Genomic DNA, 6,164 nt, shown 5'->3' on the forward strand with positions numbered 1-6,164 from the left:
ATCAATGTCCATTTATGTAGGAGAAGCTGAAGCATACAGTTCATTATTCACAACTGTTAAAATAGTCAATCAAAACATTTTGCCATGTGAATGACTAGAAAAAACTATCTCACATAATTTTGAATGATGATATATTTAGAAACAGCAAAGCATTTCATAAAAAGAAGTTCAAAAACAATTATGCAATTAAGAATCAGTGTTCTTATAGTAAGGCAAATGAAAACAACTGTATTATGGAAGAATATCAAACTTTGAGAAGATTTCTGAGAACCTGGTACCTGTTGAAGTCACTGAGAATTTTACATGAAATTCAATAAAAATAGCAAAATAATCATTACACTGCGGAATAATCACTCTCACTGGTCAGATTCTGAGATCTGTACAGGATGATTTCAAACTCCCTCTAGTTTTTGACAGAAAGGGGAAGAAAAAAAAAATGTCATCAAAAATACCCCCATTCTTACTTCTTTACAGATAGCCATCTTCTTTAATAAATTTAGTATTACAGATGAAAAAAAGTCATATATTCTGCTTTATTCAAACAGCCTTTGTTCAGACTTAAATATAAGTCTACTTAATTAATTTGACCAGAAGCAAGGTAGCATTGACTTAAAGAGTAATTTCTAACATCTTCAAGAAAGCCAGTATACCGTCTCCTATTTGAAAAAAAAAAAAAATGTACTTGAAAAACAAGAAAAATAATAATAATAATAATACTTTAAAAATATATATATATATAAAGCATATTCTGATGAATAAACCATTCCTCTGGTACCATTATCTCAGAAGTTCCAAGCAACAAACACTTTCAGAAGTGTTTGATGCCATCAGCTTAAAGAGCACCTCTTTGAAAGAAAATCTGACCAAATCTGGCAAGAAACACCCAAACCTAACAGCAAGCAGCAAATATACCATGGCAAAAAATAACAAATAAATAAAAATTCCAGCAACCATGAGATTTGATCTAGATTTCAAGTACCTGCAGACTAGTCAATTGCACCAACAATCAGTTGTGCTCAAGGTGGCTAAAACTGTGAGCTTTTTCATTGACTCAGTTCCAAATCAAGTATGAAAGGAGGAAAACATCAGCGCCCTTACCTCTGTCACATCTCACACTGAAATTTCAGTGGCCATTGAAATGCACCCTGCGAGCAACAAGTGCTGGGCTTTAGCTCTGTCTTGGGACCTGTTCCACACCTGGAACATTTGTGTCCATTCTCAGGGCGAAATGGACATGTTGTGTGCAGTTCCTGGCAGCAGGGCACCTCCTGCTTTTCATGGGGAAAAAAAGTACTGCACAGCCTTCCAAAAACCATCCATGCCTCATAACTGAAGTCACTCTGAACACCGGAACAGCACAGTAAACTTTGTACAACTGCATCGTTTACCCATGTTTTGGCTTTTCAAGCAAAGCCTCGTTGTTTAGAACAACCACATACAGGTAACTAAAATCTACTGTTACTCTCACTGTAGTATCACAAGGAACAGCACTTACTTTTTTGTCCAATACACCTAACGTAAACTGGAGAGCAAGGCATAAAATTAATCTAATCCCAAACATTTTTCTTAATTAGTCTCCTTCTGCCCATTATTTTAATGAATTAAAGAGACCAAGTCCTCAAGGAAGAGCCCAGCCCTTGGTTCATACACCTCCAGATTCATCACATAGTGGCATATGCCACCTCTTTTGGCCAACTTCAACTATTTTCTGAAGATAAAGCTCAGAGTCCCAAGCGATGACATCCACAAGTATGCAGTGGAAGAAAGCTTGCTTTGTTTCCACTTATAGAGTTCCTCTTCTTCATAAGGTGTAGACAGGTCACCCACTAAATCAACCTCTGAAGATGGACAGATGCCTCCCTTTAGCAATTAAATACGCATGTGAATGTCACTGACAGGGCATCCACTGCATTATCTGGTGTTAATTAGAGCAGTATATTTGAAGTATAATCTATTTTTTTTTAATTTATTTATTTTATTTTTTTAATGTGTGCTTCCTCTTTCTCTCTGCTCTCTGATCTGCAACAAGAATGCAGAAAATCTAGGTTGGCCACAATGACAGTAAGGCTTTCTCAGTCTTCCAGCTATGGCAGGTAAAACTCAGGGTAAATACCGAAGGTTGTCTGTGTTGTAATCATGCTGAGCCAATGTCACAGCACACTGCCAGAGGTGCACGTTGATGCAGCAGACTTAAATTGGGATTCAGCCCACCCACATTCAGTTCTTTTTCTGGAAACCTTAACTGAGAGCATAGTCATGAGAAAGGCCAAGACCACATGTTAAATCCATTTGACATATATAATTTGCTACAAATCCTTACCTTTTTAACAATGCATGCAAGCAAACCTGGCAATGACAACTGGTAAGGAATACTGATGGTTTCAGTTTTCCTAGTGGCTCAGGCACAAGGGCCAGTGCTAAATTACAAGGAAAAAGAAATGGTACTTGTCTGAGCACTTCAGAGTGAAGAATTGAGAACAGAAAACAGCTCTTTATAAAATATATTATATACATATATATATATGCTTTAAGACTAATAGAAATGACATGCTCAACTTGGTTGGACTGACTGGAAAAACCTTACTTAACTGTTGATGTGTTTAATTTTGCTTACAGGGCTTTCTGTCAGTTCATGAAACTTATGTCTGACAAATCAAACAGCACATCTGAGCAAATATGGAAAAAAATCAGGAAAGAGATGTAATGTCTGAGCTTTACTCTGGAAATCTCTGATTCAAAAGGTACCAGCAAATTGTGATACATTAATGGGAATGCTAGAATAGCTTTACAGTAAACAGTATGGATGGTCGCTCCTGAGTTCTTAAAAATTAAGAAAAACACACATTTTAAAGTATAAATATGCAGAAAGGTTTCTGATATGTTCCAATTCAGAGATAAAGAAAATATGTGAAGATAAAGGGCTTTGATTAGTATCTTAAAAGTAATTAAAGACCCTAGGTCTTACCTTCCGCTTTCAAGTTTCTAACAGAAAAAGGAAGACTTCTTTTCTTCTATCAGACTCTGTGAAAACTTGGTTCTTTGGCCATGTAACAGAATGAAAACCTGGCTGTAAGTGACAGTCTAGAGCAGTATGCTCTTTAATTCAGTGATGGAGATCTTCATTAGATTATCTCATAGCTATGGGACAAGACACTGCAAAAGCCAAATGATACATCATTAAAGTATGTTTTCTTCCTCTTGAGGCAAAGAGAGTGTATAGCATTAGATTAATGTGAAGAACTAAAAATAAAAGGAAGAACAGGGCTCTGTAATATGCATCAGAAGTGGCAAAGCTGATACAGTTTTTAAAACCCATTTATTTATGTAATCAAGTATAAGCAGTTACTTATGTTAATTGTGGAAAACATCGATGTGATATCTAGTGCAAATGACTTCCAGATCAGTGCATGCTTCACTGTTTTATGATCTCCCTTGCACATGCCTAGTGAAAGCCTGCCACTCTGCAACAGAGGAAGGAATTACTACAACAAAACCATAGGTACACTTTGTTGAAAATTACGCTTTTTTGGTATGACGCAGAAACTGAGTGCTTTAAGTAATGGGCAAGTTTGTGTCCTGGAGTGTTACAACAGTTAGTCTAATTGTGTTTCACAGTATCTTCAGGGAGTCAGAAATACCAACCACAGGAAAGCTCTCCTGAAACTGCACTGAAACAAATGACGTCCCCTTCAGCCAGCCTACCCACAGGGAGCTCCATCCACCATTACAGGAAAGGCTTACTTTATCTTTCTGCTATAAACTTGAGTTAGTTATGTGCTCACTGTACTGCCAAGCCAACATCTTTTAATCCTGTTAGTTTTGCATCTAAGTAAAAATGTGTGTTCCAGCCCATAAGAAGATCTGCTCCTGCCAGCAAAGGAAAGTTCCTCGACCTGGAAAGCTCTGAGACTGCCCCCACATACAGCTTTGCTAGAGATCTCACTGATTAGAAAAAGAAATATCCAAAACTCACCAAATGTTTCACACACACCGACATTTCTGCAGGAGCGTATGCTTCCAAGTCTGCAACTTACACTCATCTCTGTGAGTGAGTTATTTCCCCAAGCCTACACACACACCATGCCCAGTGCCCCTGCTGAAACTACCGTGTTCCCTGGAGCTGTCGGAGCTGTTAGTGAACTGTCAGAGCCGAGCTATAAATCTGTGTAACTGCTTTTATTCTGTGATGCTCTCGTGTTCGAACAGAACGTACATCAAGGTCGCTGTAAAAGATTGTAGTTTTCAGGCTCAGTGAGAAGATGCCAAGGAAATCAATACAAGCAAACTTAATTAAACACAGTCTGAAGTTCTATCTTCTCCCAAACCAGCCCAGAATTCACCTCTATATCCCCTGCATTTCAGAGACAGGTGTTTTGCAGATATGGGAAGGCAGGCTGCTTAGCTTATGTGCTATCTGTGCCGAAAGGTGAGCAGGAGAATTCATCCTCCTGTGTGTGACAGCTCTGCTCTGAGCTCCATGAGGTTTTAACAGGAGATTACAGACCCGTGGGCCTTCTCCTTTGAAGTGGAGTTGCTCCGAGAGCAGAATTAGTCCTCTGCCTGCAACCCGTGCTCTGTATACTGAGATGCATTACGGCCAACTTTTTGTTCTGCAGCAATGTCAAGCCAAGCAATAAATCCCCACGGGCTAAAAACGAGCAAACAAACGCGACTGGGTAAACCATACCCTCGCAGCAAAAAGCACCTCGGAGAACATCCCCAGGCAGGACATGAGAAAGTTAAAGGCATCAAAACCAGAGCTCCGGGTTCACCACCCCGCTCACCCGAGCGGATCCGAGAAGCTCACGCATAGCCTGAGCCACCAAGAACCCTCTCTAGCAGGAGCCACGGGTGGGAAGCGACTCGGGAGGCTCCGGCAATCCGGCTGCAGCCGTGCACAAGGGAACAGCAAGGCACGGTGCTTTACATCTCGATGCTCCCCACAGCTGCCGGGCGGGCGGCGGGGCGCTCCTGGGATGCACCCCCAGCCCCAGCCCCGGCACCCCGCAGCCGCACCGCCCGCAAAAGCAGGGGGAGGCAGGCAGCAGAAAGAAGTCACTCGAGGCGGGGGTAAGGCGGCGAGGAAGCAGGCACTTACTTGCCTAGACGCTACCGCCGGGCGACCTCCTCCTCTCAGCCGGTGAAACGCCGTGCCGCTCGTCCTCCTCGCACCGCTCCGCGCCGTTTCCAAAATATTTCCACCGGGCGCCGGCGCATCCCCTTCCCGGCTCAGCCGGAGCGCGCAGGGAGCCCGGCCGCCGCGCCCCGGAGCGCGGTGCCCATGGTGCCCAGCCACAGCCCCGGCAGCTTCCTCGGGGAGAGGGGGGGGCTCCGCTAACGCGGCATCGCGGCCAGCCGGGGGGCGACAGGGGCTCCCCGCGCCCTTCCCGGAGACGAAGCGGGGGCGTGCGGGGAGGCAGCGCCGCCCCTCCGCGGCGAAGAGCGGACAGGCGAGGCCGTGTGAAGCGAGGCGAGGCGAGGCGGCGCGGCGCCGCCACCGCGGCCGCAGCCCGCCGCGGCGATGCCGGCCCCGCCCGGGACCCCCGCCCGGCGCTGCCGGGGTGCTCCGTGGCGCCGCCCCGCCGCCGGATCCGCTGACGAGAAGCCCTCCCCCGGGATGAGCCGGGCGCTGTGGTGGGGCTGGGGCTGCGGATGGGGCCGGGATGGATCCGCAGAGCTGCGAGATCCCGCACTCGACGACGGTGGAGTCCCCAGGCCGCTCCCCCTCACTCCCTCGACCGGCCGCCGGCCTCTTTCTGTTCAACTTCCCTCACAGTTTCTCCCGTGTATTTCTCCCCCTCGGCTGCTCTACTAGCCTCCTTCTTCTTTCTTCCTTCTTATTCAGGCTCCGTGGAATGAGAGGTAATTCCCCTACGAATCTTACCGTTTCAGTCGTCTTCTGCCAAGCTGCTGCAAACAAAAATGTTTCTGTTCCCTATGAATTCCTTTAATAAATATTAACTCCAATAACGCTCGCTGAGCCATTAAGGGGGAAAAAGGATTTTAAAAGGCAACTTCGTGCAAGCGAAATGCAAAGATAATAGAGTTGCACTGAAGAGTATAGTTAAACTTTGATAAATGCATGAGAATATGTAGTGATAGGTTTCATGCCTAATTGAACAGATTTGTACTTCAGTTCCCATCTAGAGATACAGATCCTTATT

The 6,164-nt window shown here is 44.6% G+C and overlaps 1 protein-coding gene across 4 annotated transcripts in view; it reads right to left on the reverse strand.

Moving 5' to 3' along the window:
- SNTG1 (syntrophin gamma 1) overlaps nucleotides 1–5,237 on the reverse strand; it is a 343,053-nt gene extending 337,816 nt beyond the window's left edge. For 3 of the 4 annotated variants that reach the window (XM_068671708.1, XM_068671707.1, XM_068671705.1), the window contains exon 1: nucleotides 5,099–5,237. The gene's annotated coding sequence lies outside the window, so the exon portion shown is untranslated. The remainder of the gene's footprint in view (nucleotides 1–5,098) is intronic. The other variant, XM_068671706.1, reaches the window with a different exon arrangement.
- Between the last annotated feature and the right edge of the window lie 927 nt (nucleotides 5,238–6,164).

This window comes from Anas acuta, chromosome 2, assembly GCF_963932015.1.
Source record: "Anas acuta chromosome 2, bAnaAcu1.1, whole genome shotgun sequence".
Taxonomy (NCBI): Eukaryota; Metazoa; Chordata; class Aves; order Anseriformes; family Anatidae; genus Anas; species Anas acuta.